The following is a 26,831-nucleotide window of genomic DNA, read 5'->3' on the forward strand; positions in this document are numbered from 1 at the left end:
CTATACACAGAGGGGACAAACGAGGACAGACAAAGGGATTGAGTCGATTAGATCGACCCCAGTGCGTAACTGGTACTTATTCAATCGACCCCACAAGGATGATAGGCAAAGTCGACCTCGGTGGAATTTGAACTCAGAACATAAAGACAGACGAAATACCATTAAGCATTTCGCCCTGCGTGCTAACGTTGCTGCCAGCTCGCCACCTTGTGGGATAAATATATATTGAAATATCAATAATATTGATCTTTCACTTGTGTTAGTGTTTGATTTCTCTGAATATATTAATTACTTGAGATAGTGTCATTAGGGAATCCTAACCTTGGCCAGGTAATAAAAATGTAACCATTAGTTACAATTATACACCAGGTAATAAAAATTGTAACCATTAGTTACTATTATACACCAGGTGTATGTTCATTGGTGTATCGGATTTGACCTGAGAGCTGTTGAATTTTCAAACAATTCTCATGGCTTACTTTGAGAAATAAAAACAAAATTAATTACCAGAGTCGTTGACGAGCAAGCATAAAGATAAAGATTAATAGACAATGTTTGGTTGTTTTGCTGAAGGCAAAGGTTTATTGCTGAGATAACATCAAAGAATATGAAAGAAACAAAGTTCATATTTCATATCAGTAAAACTGATTTACAAATGAGTGATTCACACACCATAGACATAACTTGAAATATCTCCACCACCACCATTACTATTTAGTCTGTTAACCTATTTCTATTCATAAATAACACATCCACTATTCGGTTGCTATTCACCTCTTTCTCATTGATAAGTCTTCACTTTTAAATAACAATCTCTGTTCCTTAATCCGGCTAAGAATTCGACAGAAACATTTCTTTGATTAACAAATTATAAAATAGGTTTTTGTTTCAAATACTGTATTCATATGTTATCTATAAAAATATATTAAATATATAATTTTTTAAAATTTAATAAGATGTGTAAGTTATATAATGTCATACTATAACTTATTAAAGTCGAAATATTACATCATTAAAATTATTATTTTCTCTAATAACCCAATTGCTAAAGACTTTCTAGCTATGGCCCTCTCATATGTATTCAATATCTAATATGTTTAGTTCACAGATCTATTTAGAGACAACATCATTGGTTTGTAATAAGTCCAGACAAGGTGCAATAATTTTCAGAAGCCATCCATCTGATAAATAATATCCGAGACAGAGAGAAAACATATTTAATGCATTCCACATGAAAATGTTGATGTAGGAGGAAGGTGTGCTGAGAGAAAAATGGATATCTTGTCACCAAATTGTTTGATTCAAGATATATTTACAAATTAAATTTCCAGAACATTTACATTTATATTCAAAGTTTAATATTGAAATAAAAATCAGTTTAAAAATTTTGTTGATTGGAAATAGGAAAAATTAGTTGAGTCATTGCAATATCGCACACAATAACTTGTGGCATGTTATTTTCTCTGTACGATCTGAATTTATATCCGGGTTTGGCCAACATTGCTTTTTTTTTTTATCTTTCAGGGTGTTGATAAATAGACTAATAATAATCTCAGGGGTGAACTTATGGATTATTTAGACATTGGACAAGATGCCTTGTAGCATTTAATCTCTTTTTCTTTGGTGTTCTGAGTTCAAATCCCGCTGTGGCCTACCCGTGTAGTAAACTTAATCCAACCCCTATTCTAACACTACCACTTGGGCCTTGGGGGCCCCCTTTAGCAGAGGGTTTCTCTGTTGTATGCATTCATGTTAGGTATTCTGTGTTGAGGACATCTTCCACCCACCCATCATTCAGAGTCCCTTAAAAAAAAGTTGGTTAAAAGGTAGGGCCCTTCTCACCCCCTCTAAGTGTATAAAATAATGAAGATGAGAAAAAAAACAACCGATTAATTTTACAGGCATAAAATAGATTTACAAACTTTAAATTTCACTTTAGAAATCCGCTGTAAACTACCTAAAATAATTTATTATCAGATGAATATTTTCATCCCTTTAGTTTCCATTAAAGAGTTTTTACATAGTTACAACCAAACTATGTTTTATATTCCGGAAATGTAAATAAAAAATTCTACTTGTAACACTGTAAAATGTTTTCTCACTTCCTAATCTATAAAATACTGTCTGAACACAAAACGAATTCCAATATAAAAGTATATTTACGTTTGAAATAGTTATAATGAATGTTTTTTTATAATGTAAACGCGTTAGCAAATTGTGTGTTAATTATAATAAATATCACAGTAATACTTACCAGAGTTATAATTAGGTTTCAATCTCAGTCTGAAGTTTTTCTGTCTCAGGAGAGAGTCCTGTCTTGCAAATTCAGTTCTGAGAAATACAAAAGCTTCTGTGAAGTTTATTACATACTATACAGGTGTGGCGACTATCTCCTCATGTATGTGTGTGTTTATGCTGTAGTGTGTATATATATATATATAGATATATATATATAAATTCAGAAGAATGGTACAACAAAGCACCAATATTTACTGGAAAATATTTTTGCCAGTATATACGCAGTGCTATACAATAGCGTCGTAATTATATTGATTGCTATTTTCCAGTAAATATTGGTGCCTTGTTGTACCATTCTTCTGAATTTATATATATATACCCTTGTAGGGCTTTATTTTGCTGGAAATTAATACATTTGTATTGAAATATTTTTCATTGATATATATATATGTGTGTGTGTGAGTCGTTTACATAAGGAAACTAATTTCCTGAACCACCTCCCAATTACTCAGACTTTCTTTCTTTCTCTCTCACCTGACGTCATCCCACCCCCACCCTTTTACTTGACCTCTTTCTCGATAAACAACATTCAACGCTTCTAAAGAATGCTTTTTGGGGCGTTTTGTTTCTTTCCACATACACATAGGACAATCTGTCGAATGGTCGAGTTGTTGGTGTGTTTATGTCCCCCGTCACTTAGCGGTTCGGCAAAAGAGACCGATAGAATAAGTCCTGGGGTGTCGATTTGCTAGACTAAAGGCGGTGCTCCAGCATGGCCAGTCAAAACAAAAAAAAAAAGACTGAAACAAGAAAAAGAGTATATATACATATAGAATCGTTTTATGTTCCATATATATATATATTTGTTTGTGTATGATTCTGTGTGTGTTTGTCGGTCTCTGTGAGATTAAAAACAAAAAAAGTGAAAAATTTCTGCAAGCCCTGGGTGATATTGAACCCTGCCCAGGATGTTATTGGTACCTGCATATGCCTTTACCCACAAGACCACCGAAACACAAACGGAAACGTATTTAAAAAATGACATATTTAAACCTATCTTAGCTGAAGATCAATATAACGGGTCGCCAACTTAAATTAATAAAACTGTGTGTTTACCTATGTGTATCATTGCTGTGTGTGTGTCTGTGTTTGTTTATATCTTTTTCCCCTGTCTTTCTAGCCACGAGAACCTTGCTCCAACTATAGATAAAATTATTTCTTTGTAAGTATAATACCGATAATATTGATAACACACACATATAGATAGGTGGGTGGGGCACAATGAGGAATTTTTACTCCATATTTGACTTTGAGACAAAATGTATTTTTAACAAATGTTAAGGTGAAAAATTTTCGTAAAACGCTTCGTGCAAGCCCTGGGTGATATTGAACACTGCCCAGGAGGTTATTGGTGTCTACATATGCCTTTACCCACAAGACCACCGAGACACCAACAAAAACGTAGTTAAAAAATGACATATTTAAACGCCAATTCTCTTTGAGCATGTAAAGGACAAAGTTGGCTGGGGCAAAACGAGTAAGAACAAGATAAGGCATGTTTGCCTTTTGAATTCTCCAGAAAACTCGCTAATACACATCAGTATCCATCCCTAGACATCAGAAATGTAAAGAAATGAATTAAAATATCTCGGCCAAATGAAAGAGGCTCAGAGAAAATTGGCGGCGGTGTACCAGCACGGCCGCAGCTCTAAGCTGAAACTATAAACAAACAAACATTGTAGGAATTAAATTTTTTTTATTTTTTTTTTATCAAAAAGGTGTTCTACAATTTATTATTCAAAAAGGTGTAGTTCTACAATTTATTTTTCAAAAAGGTGTCGTTCTATAATTTTTTTTTATTGAATTCTGGGAAAAGTTAGGTTTATAAATCCTAATTTTCACTTCCGTAATTGCCGCCAGTAAGATGGAACAGTGGTGTTAGTCGTGGAAGGGGCTACGGGGCGCGAGGAGTAGTCGGGGTTCAAATCCCGCTGCTTGAGCTCGCGCCCCCCTTCCCCTTTCACTTCTTTCATCGCCGGACCATTGACCCTGGCGGGTTTTTACTTCGCGTTATCATTTTTCCTCCTACTCCAGTCCCCCTCCTACTCCTAACCCTCCTAATCCTCTAAGACGAAATTAATTAATTAAATAAATAAATAATAATAAATAAATAAACAAAAAAAAAACATTTCGTACGAAATACCTGCGGCTAAAGAAATGCAGCTAGCTTTACTGATTGAGTGTTTACGAATCGATTGATACATGTAAAGCCATTCCAAAATGGACGGTCTTTGATGGAAGTAACGTGGACGGCCGATGAAGAATTAAGGATTACCTATTATGGCTGCAACAAGGTAGGCAAAGAATAGAATCTTTTTATAACCAAGGTAGAGAATATGCGGCACATCGACCGTTTTCGGCCGAAACCTAAACGCGAAAACGGCTGAGGTGCCGATTGTTTACCTTCGCCATTGTCTTTTATGCTTTACTTGTTTCCACGTACGAGCATTGCGACCATCTCCTCTTAATGCGCTTTACACGAACAAATTTACCCAAGAGTTTTAATTTTGGGTTTAATGTGAACACCCGGCTATATATACGTATGTATATTGGCAAATATTGGGTTGTCCGCAAAGTTCGGGGTTCAAATCCCGCTGCTTGAGCTCGCGCCCCCCTTCCCCTTTCACTTCTTTCATCGCCGGACCATTGACCCTGGCGGGTTTTACTTCGCGTTATCATTTTTCCTCCTACTCCAGTCCCCCTCCTACTCCTAATCCTCTAAGACGAAATTAATTAATTAAATAAATAAATAATAATCAATAAATAAACAAAAAAAAAAACATTTCGTACGAAATACCTGCGGCTAAAGAAATGCAGCTAGCTTTACTGATTGAGTGTTTACGAATCGATTGATACATGTAAAGCCATTCCAAAATGGACGGTCTTTGATGGAAGTAACGTGGACGGCCGATGAAGAATTAAGGATTACCTATTATGGCTGCAACAAGGTAGGCAAAGAATAGAATCTTTTTATAACCAAGGTAGAGAATATGCGGCACATCGACCGTTTTCGGCCGAAACCTAAACGCGAAAACGGCTGAGGTGCCGATTGTTTACCTTCGCCATTGTCTTTTATGCTTTACTTGTTTCCACGTACGAGCATTGCGACCATCTCCTCTTAATGCGCTTTACACGAACAAATTTACCCAAGAGTTTTAATTTTGGGTTTAATGTGAACACCCGGCTATATATACGTATGTATATTGGCAAATATTGGGTTGTCCGCAAAGTTCGGGGTTCAAATCCCGCTGCTTGAGCTCGCGCCCCCCTTCCCCTTTCACTTCTTTCATCGCCGGACCATTGACCCTGGCGGGTTTTACTTCGCGTTATCATTTTTCCTCCTACTCCAGTCCCCCTCCTACTCCTAATCCTCTAAGACGAAATTAATTAATTAAATAAATAAATAATAATCAATAAATAAACAAAAAAAAAAACATTTCGTACGAAATACCTGCGGCTAAAGAAATGCAGCTAGCTTTACTGATTGAGTGTTTACGAATCGATTGATACATGTAAAGCCATTCCAAAATGGACGGTCTTTGATGGAAGTAACGTGGACGGCCGATGAAGAATTAAGGATTACCTATTATGGCTGCAACAAGGTAGGCAAAGAATAGAATCTTTTTATAACCAAGGTAGAGAATATGCGGCACATCGACCGTTTTCGGCCGAAACCTAAACGCGAAAACGGCTGAGGTGCCGATTGTTTACCTTCGCCATTGTCTTTTATGCTTTACTTGTTTCCACGTACGAGCATTGCGACCATCGCCTCTTAATGCGCTTTACACGAACAAATTGACACAAGAGTCTTAATTTTGGGTTTAATGTGAACACCCGGCTATATATACGTATGTATATTGGCAAATATTGGGTTGTCCGCAAAGTTCGTGCCGATTTTAAAGGAAACGGAAAGGTCATTACAATTTTAATCAACCGAGAGTGAATCTCCATCTTTCCTTTAACTTGAAAATATCCTCTTGCCAGAATTGAGCTGGTTTCATGGCAAATAAGTCGAAAATTAAGCTACTATAAATCGGCACGAACTTTCCGGACAACTTTCTCTTCAATCGCTGCATTTGTCCAATGTTAAAAATCCTGTTGATGTTTTATATTGTGTTTGTGTAATCAATTGTTGGAGTTACTGGGCTTCATGTTTGGTTGGGGATTCTAGACTGATTAGTGTAATTGTGGTGTGGGCATTAGTGTATCACTGTTTTGTATTCCTTGTCCTTCATCTGGAGTCAGTGAGGGGCTACTGGCATCGACCACGTTCGAATGGTGCTCTTTACATGCCCCCCTAAAGAACAAAAGGACTGCAGCTGGAAGTGCTCAGGTGTCACTGGGGCAGGCATTGACGATTCAGCGCTTAGGAATGCTTCTGTAGGAGAAAATGTAGACCTTATTAAATATGCAGTGACCCCGAAATTTATGTCCTCTTAAGGGGTTTTTGCTTAATAAAAAAAAAAAAAAAGGTTTTTCTCAACATTCTTGAGTAGTTATAAAATTAAAATCAGATGCTTCAGAGGCCCACCTGAGCTGTGATCTTGAATTGAATCTGTAGCAAATTTTCTTTTATCTAAATTTAATTATTGACCTTTGAAATGGACAAGTCTTCACTTGAATCCTCTGAATTCTTCTTTTGTCTGTTTATGCAATTGAACAATAACCAGAACTGTGAAGCCTTTCTAAGTTTTCTCCTGGATTCGGCATTCACAATGTGAAGCAATTGTAGGGATGGGCTTGGATGGACTCTGTTCTCGTTTCCTTACACTTTATTTTTATATATTATTTTAGTTCCATTGCCTTAAATTTTTAGTGGTGTATATTATTCATTCCATGTATTTTTCTTTGTTCGACTTGTGTTACCCTTTTAGCTTTTATTCGTGCATATGTGTATACTGCTGGCTTTTACCATTTGGGGCCCTGTTGTTTTGACCAGAGGACACCTCCTCAGCTACATTTTGGTGTAAATAGTTTGAGGTTTAGTTCAGTAGAAAAAGTCACATCAAAATAGGGGAGGCCTAAAGATGGGTGGTAAGGCAGGTGTTCATTTTAAAATAAAGTATTCTTTTCTTAGGCTTAAATGTCGAAAAAAGGTATTGGTTAAAAGTGCTTATATGCTAAATTTACTTTTTAAATTTCAGAATTAATTAAAAAGGGTTTGTTTTTTGTAAATCAAATTTATATTAATGGGATGTAGGTAATTTTAAATTGTGTATATCTGATATGCTTTAGATCTAGATTAGCAACAGTCAGTGCTACTATCACCAACTGACAATCTAGGTTTGCCTAGTAACTGATGGTTTTGGGGGTCTTGTTGTTTGTCACTGTTGGTGAGTCCTTGGGATAGGCTAATGTACGGAATGCAAGCCAAATGATTGAAGTAATAATAATACAGTAAGGTTTTCTTGAAGCATTGACAGGTGTGGTTATGTGATAGAGAAGTTTGCTTCCCAACCACACGGTTCTGGTTTCAGTCCCACTGCAGATATATGTGCGACTGTGTTGGTGTTTACATCCTCATGAAAGACACAACATAGGTGGCAGGCCGTTTTGGTAAGAAAGCTTAGCAAGAGCCTATGTATACATTTTAATTAAAATATATTTCGTTTTTGCCAGATTAGATTTGTTTCATTAAATTACCAAATTTCTCGTCAAAGGTTAAATCCACATTTTCCTATCCTGCCCCAACCCCAACATAGAATATTTTCTTCCTTGTTTTTTCAATCAATAAAATCCACGTGTATTTCTCAGTTTCAAAGTTGTCGCAGTGTTTCTGTCATGTGCTGTGAAAAAGGGGTAAGTGATACGAGGGATCATACAGCACTGCTTCATACAACCTATGGGCCTGCAGATGACATGGAAAGGTAGGCACACTCTTATATATATATATATACACACACATATGCAGTCACTACTAGATTCATAATATATACAAACATACACAATGTTTAAGTGTCGTTACTACATATTTAGTTTCTATATAATATATACATACACACAAGCACATGCATACATTACTTGATTCATAATATATACACATACATTACTAGATTCATATATACACACACATTAGTTGATTCATAATATATACACATTACTCGATTCATGATATATACACATACATTCATAATATATACACATACGTTACTAGATTCATATATACACACATTACTTGATTCATAATATATAGACACAAGCGCATACATACATTACTTGATCCATAATATATACACATACATTACTCGATTCACAATATATACACACATTACTCGATTCATAAAATATACACACAAGCACATACAGACATTACTAGATTCATATATACACACATTACTTGATTCATAATATATACACACAAGCATATGCAGACATCACTCGATTCATAATATATATATATACACAAGCACATACATACGTTACTAGCTTCATAACATATACCTTACTCGATTCATATATACACACACAAGCACATCCACACATAATATACACACATACATTACTCGATTCATGATATATACACATACATTACTAGATTCATATATACACACAAGCACATACAGACATTACTTGATTCGTAATATATACACACTAGATTCATATATAAACACACACATTACTCGATTCATAAATATACACACAAGCACATTACTTGATTCATAATATATAGACATACATTACTAGATTCATAATATATACACATACATTACTCGATTCATAATATATACACATACGTTACTAGATTTATATATACACACACACACATTACTAGATTCATAGCACATACAGACATTACTTGATTCACAATATATACACACATTACTCGATTCATAATATATAGACACAAGCGCATACATACATTACTCGATCCATAATATATACACATACATTACTAGATTCAGATATACACACATTAGTCGATTCATAAATATATACACACATTACTCGATCCATAATATATACACATACGTTACTCGATGCATAATATATACATTACTCGACTCATAATATATACACACATACATTACTAGATGCATATATACACACACATTACTTGATTCATAATATATACACACAAGCACACACATACAGACATTACTTGATTCGTAATGTATACACACATACATTACTCGATTCATAATATATACACACATTACTCGATTCATAATATATACACACATTACTCGATTCATAATATATACACACATTACTCGATTCATAATATATACACACATACATACATTACTAGTTCCATATATACACACATACATTACACGATTCATATATACACACAGACATTACTCGACTGTTCCTTCGAAACGCGGAGTAGACGGGACAACTGATGAAGGGAAATTTATATGTCGTCTCTCTGTTTTCTTTCGTTGTTCAATAAAAAAGTTCGTTTCTTTGTTGTGATGTCCTGTACCCATGTTTGGATATGTGCATATATTATTATATGATGGAACGCCATGCATCTTTCTCCAAGTAAGTTTTATCATAATAATTACTTTCCTGTCTATCTATCTCTCTTGTTCTTTGGTTTCTATATATACAATATTTAAATATGATTACTTTCTATACATTTATGTATGATAGTTTAGTGTCTACAATGTTTAAGTACGATAATTTAGTGTCTCCTCCTCAGCTACATTTTGGTGTAAATAGTTTGAGGTTTAGTTCAGTAGAAAAAGTCACGTCAAAATAGGGGAGGCCTAAAGATGGGTGGTAAGGCAGGTGTTCATTTTAAAATAAAGTATTCTTTTCTTAGGCTTAAATGATAGAAAAATAGTCGCATTTAACAAAAATTAGTAGAAAAACACTTATGGGGTTAAATGTCATGAAATGTAAAATAGGGGAGTAACGCTCCAAGCAATAGTTGTATATTGCTTTTCCTTTTCTTTTTAATTAATTATTTAATCAGGCTAGTTCATTAATGCTTCAGATATGTACATGTAAATTTATTGGGGCAGGAATATAATCATTCTTGGCTGTATCTCTATGGGCAGACCTGAAGGCATGTAGTAAGGCTGTCGAAAAAAGTGCTTATATGCTAAATTTACTTTTTAAATTTCAGAGTCTTTTTATTTGTAAATCAAATTTATATTAATGGGATGTAAGTAATTTTAACTTGTGTATATCTGATATGCTTTAGATCTAGATTAGCAACAGTCAGTGCTACTATCACCAACTGAAAATCTAGGTTACTTTAGGTGAGCCTAGTAACTGATGGTTTTGGGGGTCTTGTTGTTTGTCACTCTTGCTGAGTCCTTGACAGTATACAACTAAGCTATTACTGTACATATATATTCACCTATTATGTCACATGCTAAAAGAAACGGGCCTCTGTGAAGTGCAGGCCCATTGCTAGTTCCACTCCAGTACCCGGTGTTGTATGATGTGGGGCATCGACCTTGGTATAGGCTAAGGTACGGAATACAAGCCAAATGATTGAAGTAATAATACAGTAAAGTTTTCTTGAAGCATTGACAGGTGTGGTTATGTGATAGAGAAGTTTTCTTCCCAACCACATGGTTCTGGTTTCAGTCCCACTGCAGATATATGTGCGTCTGTGTTGGTGTATACATCCTCATGAAAGACACAACATAGGTGGCAGGCCGTTCTGGTAAGAAAGCTTAGCAAGAGCCTATGTATACATTTTAATTAAAATATATTTCGTTTTTGCCAGATTAGATTTGTTTCATTAAATTACCAAATTTCTCGTCAAAGGTTAAATCCACATTTTCCTATCCTGCCCCAACCCCAACATAGAATATTTTCTTCCTTGTTTTTTCAATCAATAAAATTCACGTGTATCTCTCATGTGCTGTGAAAAAGGGGTAAGTGATACGAGGGATCATACAGCACTGCTTCATACAACCTATGGGCCTGCAGATGACATGGAAAGGTAGGCACACTCTTATATATATATATATACACACACACTACTAGATTCATAATATATACAAACATACACAATGTTTAAGTGTCGTTACTACATATTTAGTTTCTATATAATATATACATACACACAAGCACATACATTACTCGATTCATAACATATACACACATTACTAGATTCATAATATATACACATACATTACTCGATTCATAATATATACACATATACATTACTAGATTCATATATACACCATTACTTGATTCATAATATATAGACACAAGCGCATACATACATTACTCGATCCATAATATATACACATACATTACTCGATTCATATATATACACACACACACACACACACATACATACATTACTAGTTTCATATATACACACAAGCACATACAGACATTACTAGATTCATATATAAACACATACACACATTACTTGATTCATAATATATACACACATACATTACTAGATGCATATATACACACACATTACTCGATCCATAATATATACACGTACATTACCCGATTCATAATATATACACATACGTTAATCGATGCATAATATATACATTACTCGACTCATAATATATACACACATACATTACTAGATGCATATATACACACATTACTCGATTCATAATATATACACACATACATTACTAGATGCATATATACACACATTACTCGATTCATAATATATAGACATACATTACTAGATTCATAATATATACACATACATTACTCGATTCATAAATATATACACATACATTACTCGATTCATAATATATACACACATACATTACTAGATTCATATATACACACACATTACTTGATTCATAATATATAGACATACATTACTAGATTCATAAATATATACACACATTACTAGATTCATAGCACATACATACATTACTTGATTCATAATATATACACAAAAGCACATACAGACATTACTTGATTCACAATATATACACACATTACTCGATTCATAATATATACACATACATTACTCGATTCATATATATAAACACATTACTTGATTCATAATATATACACACATTACTCGATGCATAATATATACACGTACATTACTCGATGCATAATATATACACGTACATTACTCGATTCATAATATATACACATACGTTACTCGATGCATAATATATACATTACTCGATTCATATATATAAACACATACACACATTACTTGATTCATAATATATACACACATTACTCGATTCATAATATATACACACATACATTACTAGATGCATATATACACAGACATTACTCGATCCATAATATATACACGTACATTACTCGATCCATAATATATACAAGTACATTACCCGATTCATAATATATACACATACGTTACTCGATGCATAATATATACATTACTCGACTCATAATATATACACACATACATTACTAGATGCATATATACACACATTACTCGATTCATAATATATACACACATACATTACTAGATGCATATATACACACATTACTCGATTCATAATATATAGACATACATTACTAGATTCATAATATATACACATACATTACTCGATTCATAAATATATACACATACATTACTCGATTCATAATATATACACACATACATTACTAGATTCATATATACACACACATTACTTGATTCATAATATATAGACATACATTACTAGATTCATAAATATATACACACATTACTAGATTCATAGCACATACATAACTTGATTCATAATATATACACATACGTTAATAGATTCATATATACACACATCACTCGATCCATAATATATACACATACATTACGCGATTCATATATATATACACACACACACATTACTAGTTTCATATATACACACAAGCACATACAGACATTACTAGATTCATATATAAACACATTACTCGATCCATAATATATACACATACAATACTAGATTCATATATATACACGCACATTACTTGATTCATAATATATAGACATACATTACTAGATACATAATATATACACATACATTACTTGATTCATAATATATACACATACATTACTTGATTCATAATATATACACATACATTACTCGATTCATAATATATATACACATGCACATACATACGTTACTCGATTCATAATATACACACACACGTTACTCGATGCATAATATATACACACATATTACTTGATTCATAATATATACACACATACATACATTACTAGTTCCATATATACACACATACATTACACGATTCATATATACACACAGACATTACTAGATTCATAATATATACACACAAGCACATACAGACATTACTTTATTCGTAATATATAGACACAAGCACCTACATACATTACTCGACTGTCCCTTCGAAACGCGGAGTACATGGGACAACTGATGAAGGGAAATATTCTTTGTTACAGGTGTTGTCTCTCTGTTTTCTTTCGTTGTTCAATAAAAAAGTTTGTTTCTTTGTTGTGATGTCCTGTACCCATGTTTGGATATGTGCATATATGATGGAATGCCATGCATCTTTCTCCAAGTAAGTTTTATCATAATAATTACTTTCCTGTCTATCTCTCTTGTTCTTTGGTTTCTATATATACAATATTTAAATATGATTACTTACTGTTAGTAAGTGGAATATGTAGAAAGTAATCATACCTAGTCATTGTAGAAACTAAATTACAATACTTAAATGTTCTAGAAAGTAATCATACTTAAACATTGTAGAAAGTAATCATACCTAGCCATTGTAGAAACTAAATTACAATACTTAAATTCTAGAAAGTAATCATACCTAGTCATTGTAGAAACTAAATTACAATACTTAAATGATCTAGAAAGTAATCATACCTAGTCATTGTAGAAACTAAATTACAATACTTAAATGTTCTAGAAAGTAATCATACTTAGACATTGTAGAAACTAAATTACAATACTTAAATGTTCTAGAAAGTAATCATACTTAGTCATTGTAGAAACTAAATTACAATACTTAAATGATCTAGAAAGTAATCATACCTAGTCATTGTAGAAACTAAATTACAATACTTAAATGATCTAGAAAGTAATCATACCTAGTCATTGTAGAAACTAAATTACAATACTTAAATGTTCTAGAAAGTAATCATACTTAGACATTGTAGAAACTAAATTACAATACTTAAATGTTCTAGAAAGTAATCATACTTAGTCATTGTAGAAACTAAATTACAATACTTAAATGATCTAGAAAGTAATCATACCTAGTCATTGTAGAAACTAAATTACAATACTTAAATGATCTAGAAAGTAATCATACCTAGTCATTGTAGAAACTAAATTACAATACTTAAATATTCTAGAAAGTAATCATACATAGTCATTGTAGAAACTAAATTACAATACTTAAATGTTCTAGAAAGTAATCATACTTAGACATTGTAGAACGTAATCATATCTAGTCATTGTAGAAACTAAATTACAATACTTAAATGATCTAGAAAGTAATCATACCTAGTCATTGTAGAAACTAAATTACAATACTTAAATGTCCTAGAAAGTAATCATACTTAGACATTATAGAAACTAAATTACAATACTTAAATGTTCTAGAAAGTAATCATACTTAGACATTGTAGAAAGTAATCATACCTAGCCATTGTTGAAACTAAATTACAATACTTAAATTCTAGAAAGTAATCATACTTAAATGTCCTAGAAAGTAATCATACTTAGACATTATAGAAACTAAATTACAATACTTAAATGATCTAGAAAGTAATCATACTTAGTCATTATAGAAACTAAATTACAATACTTAAATGTCCTAGAAAGTAATCATACTTAGACATTGTAGAAAGTAATCATATCTAGTCATTGTAGAAACTAAATTACAATACTTAAATGATCTAGAAAGTAATCATACTTAGACATTGTAGAAAGTAATCATATCTAGTCATTGTAGAAACTAAATTACAATACTTAAATGATCTAGAAAGTAATCATACCTAGTCATTGTAGAAACTAATCATACTTAGACATTGTAGAAAGTAATCATACCTAGTCATTGTAGAAACTAAATTACAATACTTAAATGTCCTAGAAAGTAATCATACTTAGACATTATAGAAACTAAATTACAATACTTAAATGTTCTAGAAAGTAATCATACTTAGACATTGTAGAAAGTAATCATACCTAGCCATTGTTGAAACTAAATTACAATACTTAAATTCTAGAAAGTAATCATACATAGTCATTGTAGAAACTAAATTACAATACTTAAATGATCTAGAAAGTAATCATACCTAGTCATTGTAGAAACTAAATTACAATACTTAAATGATCTAGAAAGTAATCATACCTAGTCATTGTAGAAACTAAATTACAATACTTAAATGTCCTAGAAAGTAATCATACTTAGACATTGTAGAAAGTAATCATATCTAGTCATTGTAGAAACTAAATTACAATACTTAAATGATCTAGAAAGTAATCATACTTAGACACTGTAGAAAGTAATCATATCTAGTCATTGTAGAAACTAAATTACAATACGTAAATGATCTAGAAAGTAATCATACTTAGATATTGTAGAAACTAAATTACAATACTTAAATGATCTAGAAAGTAATCATACCTGGTCATTGTAGAAACTAATCATACTTAGACATTGTAGAAAGTAATCATACCTAGTCATTGTATAAACTAAATTACAATACTTAAATGATCTAGAAAGTAATCATACCTAGTCATTGTAGAAACTAAATTACAATACTTAAATGATCTAGAAAGTAATCATACTTAGTCATTATAGAAACTAAATTACAATACTTAAATGTCCTAGAAAGTAATCATACCTAGTCATTGTAGAAACTAAATTACAATACTTAAATGTCCTAGAAAGTAATCATACTTAGACATTATAGAAACTAAATTACAATACTTAAATGATCTAGAAAGTAATCATACTTAGTCATTATAGAAACTAAATTACAATACTTAAATGTCCTAGAAAGTAATCATACTTAGACATTGTAGAAACTAAATTACAATACTTAAATGATCTAGAAAGTAATCATACCTAGTCATTGTAGAAACTAAATTACAATACTTAAATGATCTAGAAAGTAATCATATCTAGTCATTGTAGAAACTAAATTACAATACTTAAATGATCTAGAAAGTGATCATACTTAGACATTGTAGAAAGTAATCATATCTAGTCATTGTAGAAACTAAATTACAATACTTAAATGATCTAGAAAGTAATCATACTTAGTTATTGTAGAAAGTAATCATATCTAGTCATTGTAGAAACTAAATTACAATACTTAAATGATCTAGAAAGTAATCATACCTAGTCATTGTAGAAACTAAATTACAATACTTAAATGTTCTAGAAAGTAATCATACTTAGACATTGTAGAAAGTAATCATACCTAGCCATTGTTGAAACTAAATTACAATACTTAAATGATCTAGAAAGTAATCATACTTAGACATTGTAGAAACTAAATTACAATACTTAAATGATCTAGAAAGTAATCATACCTAGTCATTGTAGAAACTAATCATACTTAGACATTGTAGAAAGTAATCATACCTAGTCATTGTATAAACTAAATTACAATACTTAAATGTCCTAGAAAGTAATCATACTTAGTCATTATAGAAACTAAATTACAATACTTAAATGTCCTAGAAAGTAATCATACTTAGACATTGTAGAAAGTAATCATACCTAGTCATTGTAGAAACTAAATTACAATACTTAAATGTCCTAGAAAGTAATCATACTTAGACATTATAGAAACTAAATTACAATACTTAAATGATCTAGAAAGTAATCATACTTAGTCATTATAGAAACTAAATTACAATACTTAAATGTCCTAGAAAGTAATCATACTTAGACATTATAGAAACTAAATTACAATACTTAAATGATCTAGAAAGTAATCATACTTAGTCATTATAGAAACTAAATTACAATACTTAAATGATCTAGAAAGTAATCATACTTAGTCATTATAGAAACTAAATTACAATACTTAAATGTCCTAGAAAGTAATCATACTTAGACATTGTAGAAACTAAATTACAATACTTAAATGATCTAGAAAGTAATCATACCTAGTCATTGTAGAAACTAAATTACAATACTTAAATGATCTAGAAAGTAATCATACTTAGACATTGTAGAAAGTAATCATATCTAGTCATTGTAGAAACTAAATTACAATACTTAAATGATCTAGAAAGTAATCATACTTAGACATTGTAGAAAGTAATAATATCTAGTCATTGTAGAAACTAAATTACAATACTTAAATGATCTAGAAAGTAATCATATCTAGTCATTGTAGAAACTAAATTACAATACTTAAATGTCCTAGAAAGTAATCATACTTAGACATTGTAGAAAGTAATCATATCTAGTCATTGTAGAAACTAAATTACAATACTTAAATGTCCTAGAAAGTAATCATACTTAGGCATTATAGAAACTAAATTACAATACTTAAATGTTCTAGAAAGTAATCATACTTAGTCATTGTAGAAACTAAATTACAATACTTAAATGATCTAGAAAGTAATCATACCTAGTCATTGTAGAAACTAAATTACAATACTTAAATGATCTAGAAAGTAATCATACCTAGTCATTGTAGAAACTAAATTACAATACTTAAATATTCTAGAAAGTAATCATACATAGTCATTGTAGAAACTAAATTACAATACTTAAATGTTCTAGAAAGTAATCATACTTAGACATTGTAGAACGTAATCATATCTAGTCATTGTAGAAACTAAATTACAATACTTAAATGATCTAGAAAGTAATCATACCTAGTCATTGTAGAAACTAAATTACAATACTTAAATGATCTAGAAAGTAATCATACTTAAATGTCCTAGAAAGTAATCATACTTAGACATTGTAGAAAGTAATCATATCTAGTCATCGTAGAAACTAAATTACAATACTTAAATGATCTAGAAAGTAATCATACTTAGACATTGTAGAAAGTAATCATATCTAGTCATTGTAGAAACTAAATTACAATACTTAAATTCTAGAAAGTAATCATACATAGTCATTGTAGAAACTAAATTACAATACTTAAATGATCTAGAAAGTAATCATACCTAGTCATTGTAGAAACTAAATTACAATACTTAAATGTCCTAGAAAGTAATCATACTTAGACATTATAGAAACTAAATTACAATACTTAAATGTTCTAGAAAGTAATCATACTTAGACATTGTAGAAAGTAATCATATCTAGTCATTGTAGAAACTAAATTACAATACTTAAATGATCTAGAAAGTAATCATACTTAGACACTGTAGAAAGTAATCATATCTAGTCATTGTAGAAACTAAATTACAATACGTAAATGATCTAGAAAGTAATCATACTTAGATATTGTAGAAACTAAATTACAATACTTAAATGATCTAGAAAGTAATCATACCTGGTCATTGTAGAAACTAATCATACTTAGACATTGTAGAAAGTAATCATACCTAGTCATTGTATAAACTAAATTACAATACTTAAATGATCTAGAAAGTAATCATACTTAGTCATTATAGAAACTAAATTACAATACTTAAATGTCCTAGAAAGTAATCATACCTAGTCATTGTAGAAACTAAATTACAATACTTAAATGTCCTAGAAAGTAATCATACTTAGACATTATAGAAACTAAATTACATTACTTAAATGATCTAGAAAGTAATCATACTTAGTCATTATAGAAACTAAATTACAATACTTAAATGTCCTAGAAAGTAATCATACTTAGACATTGTAGAAACTAAATTACAATACTTAAATGATCTAGAAAGTAATCATATCTAGTCATTGTAGAAAGTAATCATATCTAGTCATTGTAGAAACTAAATTACAATACTTAAATGATCTAGAAAGTAATCATACTTAGTTATTGTAGAAAGTAATCATATCTAGTCATTGTAGAAACTAAATTACAATACTTAAATGATCTAGAAAGTAATCATACCTAGTCATTGTAGTAACTAAATTACAATACTTAAATGTTCTAGAAAGTAATCATACTTAGACATTGTAGAAAGTAATCATACCTAGCCATTGTTGAAACTAAATTACAATACTTAAATGATCTAGAAAGTAATCATACTTAGACATTGTAGAAAGTAATCATACCTAGCCATTGTTGAAACTAAATTACAATACTTAAATGTTCTAGAAAGTAATCATACTTAGTCATTATAGAAACTAAATTACAATACTAAAATGTCCTAGAAAGTAATCATACTTAGACATTATAGAAACTAAATTACAATACTTAAATGATCTAGAAAGTAATCATACTTAGTCATTATAGAAACTAAATTACAATACTTAAATGTCCTAGAAAGTAATCATACTTAGACATTGTAGAAAGTAATCATATCTAGTCATTGTAGAAACTAAATTACAATACTTAAATGATCTAGAAAGTAATCATATCTAGTCATTGTAGAAACTAAATTACAATACTTAAATGATCTAGAAAGTAATCATACTTAGTTATTGTAGAAAGTAATCATATCTAGTCATTGTAGAAACTAAATTACAATACTTAAATGATCTAGAAAGTAATCATACCTAGTCATTGTAGAAACTAAATTACAATACTTAAATGTCCTAGAAAGTAATCATACTTAGACATTGTAGAAAGTAATCATACCTAGCCATTGTTGAAACTAAATTACAATACTTAAATGATCTAGAAAGTAATCATACTTAGACATTGTAGAAACTAAATTACAATACTTAAATGATCTAGAAAGTAATCATACTTAGACATTGTAGAAAGTAATCATACCTAGTCATTGTAGAAACTAAATTACAATACTTAAATGTCCTAGAAAGTAATCATACTTAGACATTATAGAAACTAAATTACAATACTTAAATGTTCTAGAAAGTAATCATACATAGTCATTGTAGAAACTAAATTACAATACTTAAATGATCTAGAAAGTAATCATACTTAGTTATTGTAGAAAGTAATCATATCTAGTCATTGTAGAAACTAAATTACAATACTTAAATGATCTAGAAAGTAATCATACTTAGTTATTGTAGAAAGTAATCATATCTAGTCATTGTAGAAACTAAATTACAATACTTAAATGATCTAGAAAGTAATCATACCTAGTCATTGTAGAAACTAAATTACAATACTTAAATGTCCTAGAAAGTAATCATACTTAGACATTATAGAAACTAAATTACAATACTTAAATGATCTAGAAAGTAATCATAATTAGTCATTGTAGAAACTAAATTACAATACTTAAATGATCTAGAAAGTAATCATACTTAGTCATTATAGAAACTAAATTACAATACTTAAATGATCTAGAAAGTAATCATACTTAGTCATTATAGAAACTAAATTACAATACTTAAATGATCTAGAAAGTAATCATACTTAGTCATTATAGAAACTAAATTACAATACTTAAATGATCTAGAAAGTAATCATACTTAGTCATTATAGAAACTAAATTACAATACTTAAATGATCTAGAAAGTAATCATACTTAGACATTGTAGAAACTAAATTACAATACTTAAATGTCCTAGAAAGTAATCATACTTAGACATTGTAGAAAGTAATCATATCTAGTCATTGTAGAAACTAAATTACAATACTTAAATGATCTAGAAAGTAATCATACTTAGACATTGTAGAAAGTAATCATACCTAGTCATTGTAGAAACTAAATTACAAAACTTAAATGTCCTAGAAAGTAATCATACTTAGTCATTGTAGAAACTAAATTACAATACTTAAATGATCTAGAAAGTAATCATACTTAGTCATTATAGAAACTAAATTACAATACTTAAATGTCCTAGAAAGTAATCATACATATTCATTGTAGAAACTAAATTACAATACTTGAATGATCTAGAAACTAAATATCATTACTTTGTACATATTTAAGTATGATTACTCAAAATAATAACAAACAATGTTTTTATAACTCTTTATTGACACATTAATATTGTCATCTTCTTATATTCAGAGCCAGGAACTTATGAACTTGAAGCTAACTTCTTTGTCCAGTCCTCCAGAGTAACTGCTTGGATTCTGAAGAAGAAGAATACAGAGAAAAAACAAACCAAGAAGACATCTTGTTTGTATAATTTGTTGGTGAGTAAAAGAGTTCAAATAAAAGGAAATACACACAGATATATATGTAATAATAATGAAGTTAATAAAATGATTCACTAAACATTGGTTGTACTGTATTTTATACGTGAGATTGTGCTAGTGTGTGTATATATCATGAATCGAGTAATGTGTGTATATATTACGAATCAAGTAATGTCTGTATGTGCTTGTGTGTATATATTATGAATCTAGTAATGTGTGTATGTGATATGAATCGAGTAATGTGTGTATATCTGAATCTAGTAATGTATGTGTATATATTATGGATCGACTAATGTCTGTATGTGCTTGTGTGTATATATAAAACTAGTAATGTATGTGTATACATTACGAATCAAGTAATGTCTGTCTGTATGTGCTTGTGTGTATATCTGAATCAAGTAATGTATGTTATGAAGCTAGTAACGTATGTACGTGCTTATGTATATATATTGTGAATCGAGTATTCTATGTGTATATATTACGAATCAAGTAATGTATGTGTGTATATATGAATCGAGTGATGTGTTTATATATGAATCTAGTTATGTCTGTATGTGCTTGTGTGTATATCTGAATCAAGTAATGTATGTGTATATATTACGAATCAAGTAATGTCTGTATGTGTGTGTATATATGCATCTAGTAATGTACGTGTATATATTATGGATCGAGTAATGTGTGTATGTGCTTGTGTCTGTATGTGTATATATCAATCGAGTAATATGTATATATTACGAATCTAGTAACGTATGTATGTGCTTGTGTGTATATATGAATCGTGTAGTGTGTGTGTATATATGGAACTAGTAATGTGTATATATTATGAATCGAGTAACGTATGTGTGTATATATTATGAATCGAGTAACGTATGTGTATATATTATGGATCGAGTAATGTCTGTATGTGCTTGTGTGTATATTTTATGAATCTAGTAATGTATATGTCTATATATTACGAATCAAGTGTGTATGTTTGTATATATTATGAATCTAGTAGTGACTGCATATGTGTGTGTGTATATATGTATATAAATAAGAGTGTGCCTACCTTTCCATGTCATCTGCAGGCCCATAGGTTGTATGATCCCTCGTATCACTTACCCCTTTTTCACAGCACATGAGAGATACACGTGAATTTTATTGATTGAAAAAACAAGGAAGAAAATATTCTATGTTGGGGTTGGGGCAGGATAGGAAAATGTGGATTTAACCTTTGACGAGAAATTTGGTAATTTAATGAAACAAATCTAATCTGGCAAAAACGAAATATATTTTAATTAAAATGTATACATAGGCTCTTGCTAAGCTTTCTTACCAGAACGGCCTGCCACCTATGTTGTGTCTTTCATGAGGATGTATACACCAACACAGACGCACATATATCTGCAGTGGGACTGAAACCAGAACCATGTGGTTGGGAAGAAAACTTCTCTATCACATAACCACACCTGTCAATGCTTCAAGAAAACTTTACTGTATTATTACTTCAATCATTTGGCTTGTATTCCGTACCTTAGCCTATACCAAGGTCGATGCCCCACATCATACAACACCGGGTACTGGAGTGGAACTAGCAATGGGCCTGCACTTCACAGAGGCCCGTTTCTTTTAGCATGTGACATAATAGGTGAATATATATGTACAGTAATAGCTTAGTTGTATACTGTCAAGGACTCAGCAAGAGTGACAAACAACAAGACCCCCAAAACCATCAGTTACTAGGCTCACCTAAAGTAACCTAGATTTTCAGTTGGTGATAGTAGCACTGACTGTTGCTAATCTAGATCTAAAGCATATCAGATATACACAAGTTAAAATTACTTACATCCCATTAATATAAATTTGATTTACAAATAAAAAGACTCTGAAATTTAAAAAGTAAATTTAGCATATAAGCACTTTTTTCGACAGCCTTACTACATGCCTTCAGGTCTGCCCATAGAGATACAGCCAAGAATGATTATATTCCTGCCCCAATAAATTTACATGTACATATCTGAAGCATTAATGAACTAGCCTGATTAAATAATTAATTAAAAAGAAAAGGAAAAGCAATATACAACTATTGCTTGGAGCGTTACTCCCCTATTTTACATTTCATGACATTTAACCCCATAAGTGTTTTTCTACTAATTTTTGTTAAATGCGACTATTTTTCTATCATTTAAGCCTAAGAAAAGAATACTTTATTTTAAAATGAACACCTGCCTTACCACCCATCTTTAGGCCTCCCCTATTTTGACGTGACTTTTTCTACTGAACTAAACCTCAAACTATTTACACCAAAATGTAGCTGAGGAGGTGTCCTCTGGTCAAAACAACAGGGCCCCAAATGGTAAAAGCCAACAGTATACACATATGCACGAATAAAAGCTAAAAGGGTAACACAAGTCGAACAAAGAAAAATACATGGAATGAATAATATACACCACTAAAAATTTAAGGCAATGGAACTAAAATAATATATAAAGTGTAAGGAAACGAGAACAGAGTCCATCCAAGCTCATCCCTACAATTGCTTCACATTGTGAATGCCGAATCCAGGAGAAAACTTAGAAAGGCTTCACAGTTCTGGTTATTGTTCAATTGCATAAACAGACAAAAGAAGAATTCAGTGGATTCAAGTGAAGACTTGTCCATTTCAAAGGTCAATAATTAAATTTAGATAAAAGAAAATTTGCTACAGATTCAATTCAAGATCACAGCTCAGGTGGGCATCTGATTTTAATTTTATAACTACTCAAGAATGTTGAGAAAAACCTATTACAAAAAGGGAGCACATAAGAAAATTCATTAAGGTGTGGGGGCTTTGGATAGGCCTAACCATTCAATAGTATAGCTCATATTCCTCGTCTTCAAATCATGAATATAATATGCCAATGCAGTAGAATTGGAGTATTTGGCATTCGAAAATGAGCTCATGTGGAACCTATATCTCCTTTTAAAATCAATAGTGCTCCCAATATATCCCCTAACCAAATTATTCTCCCCTCTAACACTACATTTACAGTGATTTTTTTTTTTTTTAATTAAGCAAAAACCCCTTAAGAGGACATAAATTTCGGGGTCCCTGCATATTTAATAAGGTCTACATTTTCTCCTACAGAAGCATTCCTAAGCGCTGAATCGTCAATGCCTGCCCCAGTGACACCTGAGCACTTCCAGCTGCAGTCCTTTTGTTCTTTAGGGGGGCATGTAAAGAGCACCATTCGAACGTGGTCGATGCCAGTAGCCCCTCACTGACTCCAGATGAAGGACAAGGAATACAAAAGGGTGATACACAAATGCCCACACCACAATTACACTAATCAGTCTAGAATCCCCAACCAAACATAAAGCCCAGTAACTCCAACAATTGATTACACAAACACAATATAAAACATCAACAGGATTTTTAACATTGGACAAATGCAGCGATTGAAGAGAAAGTTGTCCGGAAAGTTCGTGCCGATTTATAGTAGCTTAATTTTCGACTTATTCGCCATGAAACCAGCTCAATTCTGGCAAGAGGATATTTTCAAGTTAAAGGAAAGATGGAGATTCACTCTCGGTTGATTAAAATTGTAATGACCTTTCCGTTTCCTTTAAAATCGGCACGAACTTTGCGGACAACCTAATATTTGCCAATAAACATACGTATATATAGCCGGGTGTTCACATTAAACCCAAAATTAAGACTCTTGGGTAAATTTGTTCGTGTAAAGCGCATTAAGAGGCGATGGTCGCAATGCTCGTACGTGGAAACAAGTAAAGCATAAAAGACAATGGCGAAGGTAAACAATCGGCACCTCAGCCGTTTTCGCGTTTAGGTTACGGTCGATGTGCCGCATATTCTCTACCTTGGTTATAAAAAGATTCTATTCTTTAGCCTACCTTGTTGCAGCCATAATAGGTAATCCTTAATTCTTCATCGGCCGTCCACGTTACTTCCATCAAAGACCGTCCATTTTGGAATGGCTTTACATGTATCAATCGATTCGTAAACACTCAATCAGTAAAGCTAGCTGCATTTCTTTAGCCGCAGGTATTTCGTACGAAATGTTTTTTTTTTGTTTATTTATTTAATTAATTAAATTTTTCTATCATTTAAGCTTAAGAAAAGAATACTTTATTTTAAAATTTATGATAATTGAAAATGAACACCTGCCTTACCACCCATCTTTAGGCCTTCCCTATTTTGATGTGACTTTTTCTACTGAACTAAACCTCAAACTATTTACACCAAAATGTAGCTGAGGAGGAGACACTAAATTATCGTACTTAAACATTGTAGACACTAAACTATCATACATAAATGTATAGAAAGTAATCATATTTAAATATTGTATATATAGAAACCAAAGAACAAGAGAGATAGATAGACAGGAAAGTAATTATTATGATAAAACTTACTTGGAGAAAGATGCATGGCGTTCCATCATATAATAATATATGCACATATCCAAACATGGGTACAGGACATCACAACAAAGAAACGAACTTTTTTATTGAACAACGAAAGAAAACAGAGAGACGACATATAAATTTCCCTTCATCAGTTGTCCCGTCTACTCCGCGTTTCGAAGGAACAGTCGAGTAATGTCTGTGTGTATATATGAATCGTGTAATGTATGTGTGTATATATGGAACTAGTAATGTATGTATGTGTGTATATATTATGAATCGAGTAATGTGTGTATATATTATGAATCGAGTAATGTGTGTATATATTATGAATCGAGTAATGTGTGTATATATTATGAATCGAGTAATGTATGTGTGTATACATTACGAATCAAGTAATGTCTGTATGTGTGTGCTTGTGTGTATATATTATGAATCAAGTAATGTGTGTGTATATATGCATCTAGTAATGTATGTGTGTATATATTATGAGTCGAGTAATGTATATATTATGCATCGAGTAACGTATGTGTATATATTATGGATCGAGTAATGTGTGTATATATTTATGAATCGACTAATGTGTGTATATCTGAATCTAGTAATGTATGTGTATATATTATGGATCGAGTAATGTATGTATGCGCTTGTGTCTATATATTATGAATCGAGTAATGTGTGTATATATTGTGAATCAAGTAATGTCTGTATGTGCTATGAATCTAGTAATGTGTGTGTGTGTATATATAAATCTAGTAACGTATGTGTATATATTATGAATCGAGTAATGTATGTGTATATATTATGAATCTAGTAATGTATGTCTATATATTATGAATCAAGTAATGTGCTTGTGTGTATATTTATGAATCGAGTAATGTGTGTGTTTATATATGAATCTAGTGTGTATATATTACGAATCAAGTAATGTCTGTATGTGCTTGTGTGTATATATGAATCTAGTAATGTATGTGTATATATCATGAATCGAGTAATGTATGTGTGTATATTATGTGTGGATGTGCTTGTGTGTGTATATATGAAT

General features: G+C 31.1%; 1 protein-coding gene and 1 long non-coding RNA gene across 9 annotated transcripts in view; one reads left to right on the forward strand and one right to left on the reverse strand.

The window, feature by feature from the left end:
• Positions 1-18: 18 nt before the first annotated feature.
• LOC149130245 (uncharacterized) overlaps positions 19-26,831 on the reverse strand; it is a 244,685-nt gene continuing 217,872 nt past the window's right edge. For 2 of the 6 annotated variants that reach the window (XR_016239174.1, XR_016239173.1), the window contains one exon: positions 21,220-21,337. This is a non-coding gene — a long non-coding RNA (uncharacterized LOC149130245). Of the gene's footprint in view, positions 2,332-21,219; positions 21,338-22,451; positions 23,190-25,276; positions 25,883-26,831 lie in introns of those variants that run through there. The other 4 variants (XR_016239172.1, XR_016239176.1, XR_016239175.1 and 1 more) reach the window with 4 other exon arrangements.
• LOC106879217 (uncharacterized) overlaps positions 3,660-26,831 on the forward strand; it is a 62,239-nt gene continuing 39,067 nt past the window's right edge. The window contains exon 1 of one of the 3 annotated variants that reach the window (XM_089346039.1): positions 3,660-5,900. The gene's annotated coding sequence lies outside the window, so the exon portion shown is untranslated. Of the gene's footprint in view, positions 5,901-9,807; positions 11,204-26,831 lie in introns of those variants that run through there. The other 2 variants (XM_089346035.1, XM_089346036.1) reach the window with 2 other exon arrangements.

This window comes from Octopus bimaculoides, chromosome 30 (genome assembly GCF_046866305.1).
Source record: "Octopus bimaculoides isolate indiv1 chromosome 30, ASM4686630v1, whole genome shotgun sequence".
Lineage (NCBI taxonomy): Eukaryota > Metazoa > Mollusca > Cephalopoda > Octopoda > Octopodidae > Octopus > Octopus bimaculoides.